We start from the raw sequence: 12403 nt of genomic DNA, 5'->3' as shown, positions 1-12403 counted from the left end.
GAACACCAAGAACACCAAGAACAACAAGAACAACAAGAACAACAAGTACAACAAGAACAACAAGAACAACAAGAACAACAAGAGCAACAAGAACAAGAACAGCAAGAACAACAAGAACCACAAGAAAAACAAGAACAACGAGAACAACGAGAACAACGAGAACAACGAGGACAAAGAGATCAACGAGAACAACGAGAACAACAAGAACAACAAGAACAACAAGAACAACAAGAACAAGAACAGGAAGAACAACAACAACAACAAGAACAACAAAAACAAGAACAACAACAAGAACAACAAGAACAACAAGAACAACAAGAACAACAAGAACAACAACAAAAACAAGAACAACAACAAGAACAACACGAACAACAACAAGAGCAACAAGAACAACAAGAACAACAAGAACAACAAGAACAACAAGAACAACACGAACAACAAGAACAACAAGAACAACAAGAACAACAAGAACAACAAGTACAACAAGAACAACAAGAACAACAAGAACAACAAGAACAACAAGAACAACAAGAACAACAAGAACAACAAGAACAACAAGAACAACAAGAACAACAAGAACAACAAGAACAACAAGAACAACAAGAACAACAAGAACAACAAGAACAACGAGAACAACGATAACAACGAGCACAACGAGAACAACGAGAACAACGAGAACAACGAGAACAACGAGAACAACGAGAATAACGAGAACAACAAGAACAACCAGAACAGCAAGAAGAACAACCAGAACAACAAGAACAACGAGAAGAACAAGAAGAACAACAACAAGAACAACAACAACAACAAATAGAACAAGAAGAACAACAAGAACACCAAGAACACCAAGAACAACAAGAACTACAAGAACAACAAGTACAACAAGAACAACAAGAACAACAAGAACAACAAGAGCAACAAGAACAAGAACAGCAAGAACAACAAGAACCACAAGAAAAACAAGAACAACGAGAACAACGAGAACAACGAGAACAACGAGGACAAAGAGAACAACGAGAACAACGAGAACAACAAGAACAACAAGAACAACAAGAACAACAAGAACAACAAGAACAACAACAAAAACAAGAACAACAACAAGAACAACACGAACAACAACAAGAGCAACAACAACAACAAGAACAACAAGAACAACAACAAAAACAAGAACAACAACAAGAACAACAAGAACAACAACAAGAGCAACAACAACAACAAGAACAACAAGAACAACAAGAACAACAAGATCAACAAGAACAACAAGCACAACAACAACAACAAGAACAACAAGGACAACAACAACAAGGACAACTAGAACAACAACAAGAAGAACAACAAGAACAACATGAACAGCAAAAACAACAAGAACAACAAGATCAACAAGAACAACAAGAACAACAAGAACAACAAGAACAACAAGAACAACAAGAACAACAAGAGCAACAAGGGCAACAAGAGCAACAAGAGCAACAAGAGCAACAAGAGCAACAAGAACAACAAGAACAACAAGATCAACAAGAACAACAAGAGCAACAAGAACAACGAGAACAACGAGAACAACGAGAACAACGAGAACAACGAGAACAACGAGAACAACAAGAACAACCAGAACAGCAAGAAGAACAACAAGAACAACAAGAACAACAAGATCAACAAAAACAACATGAACAACAAGAACAACAAGAACAACAAGAACTACAACAATAACAAGGACAGCAACAACAACTACAACAAGAACAGCAAGAACAACAACAACAACAAGAACAACAAGAACAACAAGATCAACAAAAACAACATCTACAACAAGAACAGCAAGAACAACAACAACAACAAGAACAAAAAGAACAGAAAGAACAACAAGGACAACAAGAACAAGAACAGCAAGAGCAACAACAACAAGAACCGCATGAACAACAACAACAAGAACAACAAGAACAACAACAAGAACAACGAGAGCAACAAGAACAACAAGAGCAACAAGAACAACAAGAACAACAAGATCAACAAGAACAACAAGCACAACAAGAACAACAAGGACAACAACAACAAGAACAACAAGGACAACAACAACAAGGACAACTAGAACAACAACAAGAAGAACAACAAGAACAACATGAACAGCAAAAACAACAAGAACAACAAGAACAACAAGAACAACAAGAACAACAAGAACAACAAGAACAACAAGAACAACAAGAACAACAAGAACAACAAGAACAACAAGAACAACAAGAACAACAAGGACAACAAGAACAACAAGAAGAACGAGAACAACAAGAACAACAAGATCAACAAAAACAACAAGAACAACAAGAACAACAAGAACAACAAGAACAACAAGAACAACAAGAACAACAAGAACAACAAGAACAACAAGAACTACAACAATAACAAGGACAGCAACAACAACTACAACAAGAACAGCAAGAACAACAACAACAACAAGAACAACAACAAGAACAACAAGAACAACAAGATCAACAAAAACAACATCTACAACAAGAACAGCAAGAACAACAACAACAACAACAAGAACAACAAGAACAACAAGAACAGAAAGAACAACAAGGACAACAAGAACAAGAACAGCAAGAGCAACAACAACAAGAACCGCATGAACAACAACAACAAGAACAACAAGAACAACAACAAGAACAACAAGAGCAACAAGAACAACAAGAGCAACAAGAACAACAAGAACAACAAGATCAACAAGAACAACAAGCACAACAACAACAACAAGGACAACAACAACAAGAACAACAAGGACAACTAGAACAACAACAAGAAGAACAACAAGAACAACATGAACAGCAAAAACAACAAGAACAACAAGAGCAACAAGAACAACAAGAACAACAAGAACAACAAGAACAACAAGAACAACAAGAACAACAAGAACAACAAGAACAACAAGAACAACAAGAACAACGAGAACAACGAGAACAACGAGCACAACGAGAACAACGAGAACAACGAGAACAACGAGAACAACGAGAACAACGAGAACAACGAGAACAACGAGAATAACGAGAACAACAAGAACAACCAGAACAGCAAGAAGAACAACCAGAACAACAAGAACAACGAGAAGAACAAGAAGAACAACAACAAGAACAACAACAACAACAACTAGAACAAGAAGAACAACAAGAACACCAAGAACACCAAGAACAACAAGAACAACAAGAACAACAAGTACAACAAGAACAACAAGAACAACAAGAACAACAAGAGCAACAAGAACAAGAACAGCAAGAACAACAAGAACCACAAGAAAAACAAGAACAACGAGAACAACGAGAACAACGAGAACAACGAGGACAAAGAGAACAACGAGAACAACGAGAACAACAAGAACAACAAGAACAACAAGTACAACAAGAACAACAAGAACAACAAGAACAACAAGAGCAACAAGAACAAGAACAACAAGAACAACAAGAACAACAAGAACAACAAGAACAACAAGAACAACAAGAACAACAAGAACAACAAGAACAACAAGGACAACAAGAACAACAAGAAGAACGAGAACAACAAGAACAACAAGATCAACAAAAACAACAAGAACAACAAGAACAACAAGAACAACAAGAACAACAAGAACAACAAGAACTACAACAATAACAAGGACAGCAACAACAACTACAACAAGAACAGCAAGAACAACAACAACAACAAGAACAACAACAAGAACAACAAGAACAACAAGATCAACAAAAACAACATCTACAACAAGAACAGCAAGAACAACAACAACAACAACAAGAACAACAAGAACAGAAAGAACAACAAGGACAACAAGAACAAGAACAGCAAGAGCAACAACAACAAGAACCGCATGAACAACAACAACAAGAACAACAAGAACAACAACAAGAACAACAAGAGCAACAAGAACAACAAGAGCAACAAGAACAACAAGAACAACAAGATCAACAAGAACAACAAGCACAACAACAACAACAAGGACAACAACAACAAGAACAACAAGGACAACTAGAACAACAACAAGAAGAACAACAAGAACAACATGAACAGCAAAAACAACAAGAACAACAAGAACAACAAGAACAACAAGAACAACAAGAACAACAAGAACAACAAGAACAACAAGAACAACAAGAACAACAAGAACAACAAGAACAACGAGAACAACGAGAACAACGAGCACAACGAGAACAACGAGAACAACGAGAACAACGAGAACAACGAGAACAACGAGAACAACGAGAACAACGAGAATAACGAGAACAACAAGAACAACCAGAACAGCAAGAAGAACAACCAGAACAACAAGAACAACGAGAAGAACAAGAAGAACAACAACAAGAACAACAACAACAACAACTAGAACAAGAAGAACAACAAGAACACCAAGAACACCAAGAACAACAAGAACAACAAGAACAACAAGTACAACAAGAACAACAAGAACAACAAGAACAACAAGAGCAACAAGAACAAGAACAGCAAGAACAACAAGAACCACAAGAAAAACAAGAACAACGAGAACAACGAGAACAACGAGAACAACGAGGACAAAGAGAACAACGAGAACAACGAGAACAACAAGAACAACAAGAACAACAAGTACAACAAGAACAACAAGAACAACAAGAACAACAAGAGCAACAAGAACAAGAACAGCAAGAACAACAAGAACCACAAGAAAAACAAGAACAACGAGAACAACAAGAGCGAAAAGAACAACAAGAACAACGAGAAAAACGAGAACAACGAGAACAACGAGAACAACAACAAGAACAACAACAACAACAACAACAACAACAACAACAACAACAACAACAACTAGAACAAAAAGAACAACAAGAACACCCAGAACAAAAAGAACAACAAGAACAACAAGAACAACAAGAACATCAAGAACGACAACAACATGAACAACAACAACATCAACAACCAGAACAACAACAACAACAACAACAACAAGAACAAAAAGGACAACAACAACAAGAACATCAACAACCAAAACAACAAGAACAACAAGGGCAACAAGAGCAACAAGAGCAACAAGAGCAACAAGAGCAACAAGAGCAACAAGGGCAACAAGAGCAACAAGAGCAACAAGAGCAACAAGAGCAACAAGAACAACAAGAACAACAAGATCAACAAGAACAACAAGAGCAACAAGAACAACGAGAACAACGAGAACAACGAGAACAACGAGAACAACGAGAACAACGAGAACAACAAGAACAACCAGAACAGCAAGAAGAACAACAAGAACAACAAGAACAACAAGAACAACAAGATCAACAAAAACAACATGAACAACAAGAACAACAAGAACAACGAGAACAACAAGAACTACAACAATAACAAGGACAGCAACAACAACTACAACAAGAACAGCAAGAACAACAACAACAACAAGAACAAAAAGAACAACAAGAACAACAAGAACAACAAGAACAACAAGAACCTCAAGAACAACAAGAACAACGAGAACAACGAGAACAACAAGAACAACAAGATCAACAAGAACAACAAGAACAACAAGAACTACAACAACAACAAGGACAACAACAACAACTACAACAAGAACAATAAGAACAACAACAACAACAAGAACAACAAGAACAACAAGAACAAGAACAACAAGAACAACAAGAACAACAAGAACAACAAGAACAACAAGAACAACAAGAGCAACAAGGGCAACAAGAGCAACAAGAGCAACAAGAGCAACAAGAGCAACAAGAGCAACAAGAACAACAAGAACAACAAGATCAACAAGAACAACAAGAGCAACAAGAACAACGAGAACAACGAGAACAACGAGAACAACGAGAACAACGAGAACAACGAGAACAACAAGAACAACCAGAACAGCAAGAAGAACAACAAGAGCAACAAGAACAACAAGATCAACAAAAACAACATGAACAACAAGAACAACAAGAACAACAAGAACTACAACAATAACAAGGACAGCAACAACAACTACAACAAGAACAGCAAGAACAACAACAACAACAAGAACAACAAGAACAACAAGATCAACAAAAACAACATCTACAACAAGAACAGCAAGAACAACAACAACAACAAGAACAAAAAGAACAGAAAGAACAACAAGGACAACAAGAACAAGAACAGCAAGAGCAACAACAACAAGAACCGCATGAACAACAACAACAAGAACAACAAGAACAACAACAAGAACAACGAGAGCAACAAGAACAACAAGAGCAACAAGAACAACAAGAACAACAAGATCAACAAGAACAACAAGCACAACAAGAACAACAAGGACAACAACAACAAGAACAACAAGGACAACAACAACAAGGACAACTAGAACAACAACAAGAAGAACAACAAGAACAACATGAACAGCAAAAACAACAAGAACAACAAGAACAACAAGAACAACAAGAACAACAAGAACAACAAGAACAACAAGAACAACAAGAACAACAAGAACAACAAGAACAACAAGAACAACAAGAACAACAAGAACAACAAGAACAACAAGGACAACAAGAACAACAAGAAGAACGAGAACAACAAGAACAACAAGATCAACAAAAACAACAAGAACAACAAGAACAACAAGAACAACAAGAACAACAAGAACAACAAGAACAACAAGAACAACAAGAACTACAACAATAACAAGGACAGCAACAACAACTACAACAAGAACAGCAAGAACAACAACAACAACAAGAACAACAACAAGAACAACAAGAACAACAAGATCAACAAAAACAACATCTACAACAAGAACAGCAAGAACAACAACAACAACAACAAGAACAACAAGAACAGAAAGAACAACAAGGACAACAAGAACAAGAACAGCAAGAGCAACAACAACAAGAACCGCATGAACAACAACAACAAGAACAACAAGAACAACAACAAGAACAACAAGAGCAACAAGAACAACAAGAGCAACAAGAACAACAAGAACAACAAGATCAACAAGAACAACAAGCACAACAACAACAACAAGGACAACAACAACAAGAACAAAAAGGACAACTAGAACAACAACAAGAAGAACAACAAGAACAACATGAACAGCAAAAACAACAAGAACAACAAGAACAACAAGAACAACAAGAACAACAAGAACAACAAGAACAACAAGAACAACAAGAACAACAAGAACAACAAGAACAACAAATACAACAAGAACAACGAGAACAACGAGAACAACGAGCACAACGAGAACAACGAGAACAACGAGAACAACGAGAACAACGAGAACAACGAGAATAACGAGAACAACAAGAACAACCAGAACAGCAAGAAGAACGACCAGAACAACAAGAACAACGAGAAGAACAAGAAGAACAACAACAAGAACAACAACAACAACAACTAGAACAAGAAGAACAACAAGAACACCAAGAACACCAAGAACAACAAGAACAACAAGAACAACAAGTACAACAAGAACAACAAGAACAACAAGAACAACAAGAGCAACAAGAACAAGAACAGCAAGAACAACAAGAACCACAAGAAAAACAAGAACAACGAGAACAACGAGAACAACGAGAACAACGAGGACAAAGAGAACAACGAGAACAACGAGAACAACAAGAACAACAAGAACAACAAGTACAACAAGAACAACAAGAACAACAAGAACAACAAGAGCAACAAGAACAAGAACAACAAGAACAACAAGAACAACAAGAACAACAAGAACAACAAGAACAACAAGAACAACAAGAACAACAAGAACAACAAGGACAACAAGAACAACAAGAAGAACGAGAACAACAAGAACAACAAGATCAACAAAAACAACAAGAACAACAAGAACAACAAGAACAACAAGAACAACAAGAACAACAAGAACAACAAGAACAACAAGAACTACAACAATAACAAGGACAGCAACAACAACTACAACAAGAACAGCAAGAACAACAACAACAACAAGAACAACAACAAGAACAACAAGAACAACAAGATCAACAAAAACAACATCTACAACAAGAACAGCAAGAACAACAACAACAACAACAAGAACAACAAGAACAGAAAGAACAACAAGGACAACAAGAACAAGAACAGCAAGAGCAACAACAACAAGAACCGCATGAACAACAACAACAAGAACAACAAGAACAACAACAAGAACAACAAGAGCAACAAGAACAACAAGAGCAACAAGAACAACAAGAACAACAAGATCAACAAGAACAACAAGCACAACAACAACAACAAGGACAACAACAACAAGAACAACAAGGACAACTAGAACAACAACAAGAAGAACAACAAGAACAACATGAACAGCAAAAACAACAAGAACAACAAGAACAACAAGAACAACAAGAACAACAAGAACAACAAGAACAACAAGAACAACAAGAACAACAAGAACAACAAGAACAACAAGAACAACAAGAACAACGAGAACAACGAGAACAACGAGCACAACGAGAACAACGAGAACAACGAGAACAACGAGAACAACGAGAACAACGAGAACAACGAGAACAACGAGAATAACGAAAACAACAAGAACAACCAGAACAGCAAGAAGAACAACCAGAACAACAAGAACAACGAGAAGAACAAGAAGAACAACAACAAGAACAACAACAACAACAACTAGAACAAGAAGAACAACAAGAACACCAAGAACACCAAGAACAACAAGAACAACAAGAACAACAAGTACAACAAGAACAACAAGAACAACAAGAACAACAAGAGCAACAAGAACAAGAACAGCAAGAACAACAAGAACCACAAGAAAAACAAGAACAACGAGAACAACGAGAACAACGAGAACAACGAGGACAAAGAGAACAACGAGAACAACGAGAACAACAAGAACAACAAGAACAACAAGTACAACAAGAACAACAAGAACAACAAGAACAACAAGAGCAACAAGAACAAGAACAGCAAGAACAACAAGAACCACAAGAAAAACAAGAACAACGAGAACAACAAGAGCGAAAAGAACAACAAGAACAACGAGAAAAACGAGAACAACGAGAACAACGAGAACAACAACAAGAACAACAACAACAACAACAACAACAACAACAACAACAACAACTAGAACAAAAAGAACAACAAGAACACCCAGAACAAAAAGAACAACAAGAACAACAAGAACATCAAGAACGACAACAACATGAACAACAACAACATCAACAACCAGAACAACAACAACAACAACAACAACAAGAACAAAAAGGACAACAACAACAAGAACATCAACAACCAAAACAACAAGAACAACAAGGGCAACAAGAGCAACAAGAGCAACAAGAGCAACAAGAGCAACAAGAGCAACAAGGGCAACAAGAGCAACAAGAGCAACAAGAGCAACAAGAGCAACAAGAACAACAAGAACAACAAGATCAACAAGAACAACAAGAGCAACAAGAACAACGAGAACAACGAGAACAACGAGAACAACGAGAACAACGAGAACAACGAGAACAACAAGAACAACCAGAACAGCAAGAAGAACAACAAGAACAACAAGAACAACAAGAACAACAAGATCAACAAAAACAACATGAACAACAAGAACAACAAGAACAACAAGAACAACAAGAACTACAACAATAACAAGGACAGCAACAACAACTACAACAAGAACAGCAAGAACAACAACAACAACAAGAACAAAAAGAACAACAAGAACAACAAGAACAACAAGAACTACAACAACAACAAGGACAACAACAACAACTACAACAAGAACAATAAGAACAACAACAACAACAAGAACAACAAGAACAACAAGAACAAGAACAACAAGAACAACAAGAACAACAAGAACAACAAGAACAACAAGAACAACAAGAACTACAACAACAACAAGGACAACAACAACAACTACAACAAGAACAATAAGAACAACAACAACAACAAGAACAACAAGAACAACAAGAACAAGAACAACAAGAACAACAAGAACAACAAGAACAACAAGAACAACAAGAACAACAAGAACAACAAGAACAACAAGAACAACAAGAACAACAAGAACAACAAGAACAACAAGAACAACAAGAACAACAAGAACAACAAGAACAACAAGAACAACAAGAACAACAAGAACAACAAGAACAACAAGAACAACAAGAACAACAAGAACAACAAGAACAACAAGAACAACAAGAACAACAAGAACAACAAGAACAACAAGAACAACAAGAACAACAAGAACAACAAGAACAACAAGAACAACAAGAACAACAAGAACAACAAGAACAACAAGAACAACAAGAACAACAAGAACAACAAGAACAACAAGAACAACAAGAACAACGAGAACAACGAGAACAACGAGCACAACGAGAACAACGAGAACAACGAGAACAACGAGAATAACGAGAACAACAAGAACAACCAGAACAGCAAGAAGAACAACCAGAACAACAAGAACAACGAGAAGAACAAGAAGAACAACAACAAGAACAACAACAACAACAACTAGAACAAGAAGAACAACAAGAACACCAAGAACACCAAGAACAACAAGAACAACAAGAACAACAAGTACAACAAGAACAACAAGAACAACAAGAACAACAAGAGCAACAACAACATGAACAACAACAACATCAACAACCAGAACAACAACAACAACAACAACAACAAGAACAAAAAGGACAACAACAACATGAACAACAAGAACAACAAGAACAACAAGAACAACAAGAACAACAAGAACAACAAGAACAACAAGATCAACAAGAACAACAAGAACAACAAGAACAACAAGAACAACAAGGACAACAAGAACAACAAGAACAACAAGAACAACAAGAACAACAAGAACAACAAGAACAACAAGAACAACAAGATCAACAAGAACAACAAGAACAACAAGAACAACAAGAACAACAAGGACAACAAGAACAACAAGAACAGCAAGAACAACAACAACAACAACAACAAGAACAACAACAAGAACAACAAGAACAACAAGATCAACAAAAACAACATCTACAACAAGAACAGCAAGAACAACAACAACAACAACAAGAACAACAAGAACAGAAAGAACAACAAGGACAACAAGAACAAGAACAGCAAGAGCAACAACAACAAGAACCGCATGAACAACAACAACAAGAACAACAAGAACAACAACAACAAGAACAACAAGAACAACAACAAGAACAACAAGAGCAACAAGAACAACAAGAGCAACAAGAACAACAAGAACAACAAGATCAACAAGAACAACAAGCACAACAAGGACAACAACAACAAGAACAACAAGGACAACAACAAAAAGGACAACTAGAACAACAACAAGAAGAACAACATGAACAGCAAGAACAACAAGAACAACAAGAACAACAAGGACAACAAGAACAACAAGATCAACAAGAACAACAAGATCAACAAGAACAACAACCACAACAAGAACAACAAGAACAACAAGAACAACAAGAACAACAAGAACAACAAGAACAACAAGAACAACAAGAACAACAAGAACAACAAGAACAACAAGAACAACAAGAACAACAAGAACAACAAGAACAACAAGAACAACAAGAACAACAAGAACAACTAGAACAACAAGTACAACAAGAACAACAAGAACAACAAGAACAACAAGAACAACAAGAACAACAAGAACAACAAGAACAACAAGAACAACAAGAACAACAAGAACAACAAGAACAACAAGAACAACAAGAACAACAAGAACAACAAGAACAACAAGAACAACAAGGACAACAACAACAACAAGAAGAACAACAAGAACAACATGAACAGAAAGAACAGCAAGAACAACAAGAACAACAAGAACAACAAGAACAACAAGAACAAGAACAGGAAGAACAACAACAACAACAAGAACAACAAAAACAAGAACAACAACAAGAACAACAACAACAACAAGAACAACAAGAACAACAGGAACAACAAGAACAACAAGAACAACAAGAGCAACAAGAACAAGAACAGCAAGAACAACAACAACAACAACAACAACAACAAGAACAACATGAACAACAAGAACAACATGAACAACAAGAACAACAAGAACAACAAGAACAACAAGAACAACAAGAACAACAAGAACAACGAGAACAACAAGAATAACAAGAACAACAAGGACAACCAGAACAGCAAGAAGAACAACAAGAACAACAAGAACAACAAGAACAACAAGAACAACCAGATCAACAAAAACAACAAGAACAACAAGAACAACAAGAACAACAAGAACAACAAGAACAACGAGAACAACGAGAACAACGAGAACAACGAGAACAACGAGAACAACGAGAACAACGAGAACAACGAGAACAACGAGAACAACGAGAACAACGAGAACAACGAGAACAACGAGAACAACGAGAACAACAAGAACAACGAGAACAACGAGAACAACGAGAACAACGAGAACAACAACAAG

This window comes from Megalopta genalis, chromosome 8 (assembly GCF_051020955.1).
Source record: "Megalopta genalis isolate 19385.01 chromosome 8, iyMegGena1_principal, whole genome shotgun sequence".
NCBI classification, from domain to species: domain Eukaryota; kingdom Metazoa; phylum Arthropoda; class Insecta; order Hymenoptera; family Halictidae; genus Megalopta; species Megalopta genalis.
The sequence above is the reverse complement of the archived record's forward strand: the minus strand, read 5'-3'. Positions refer to the sequence as shown.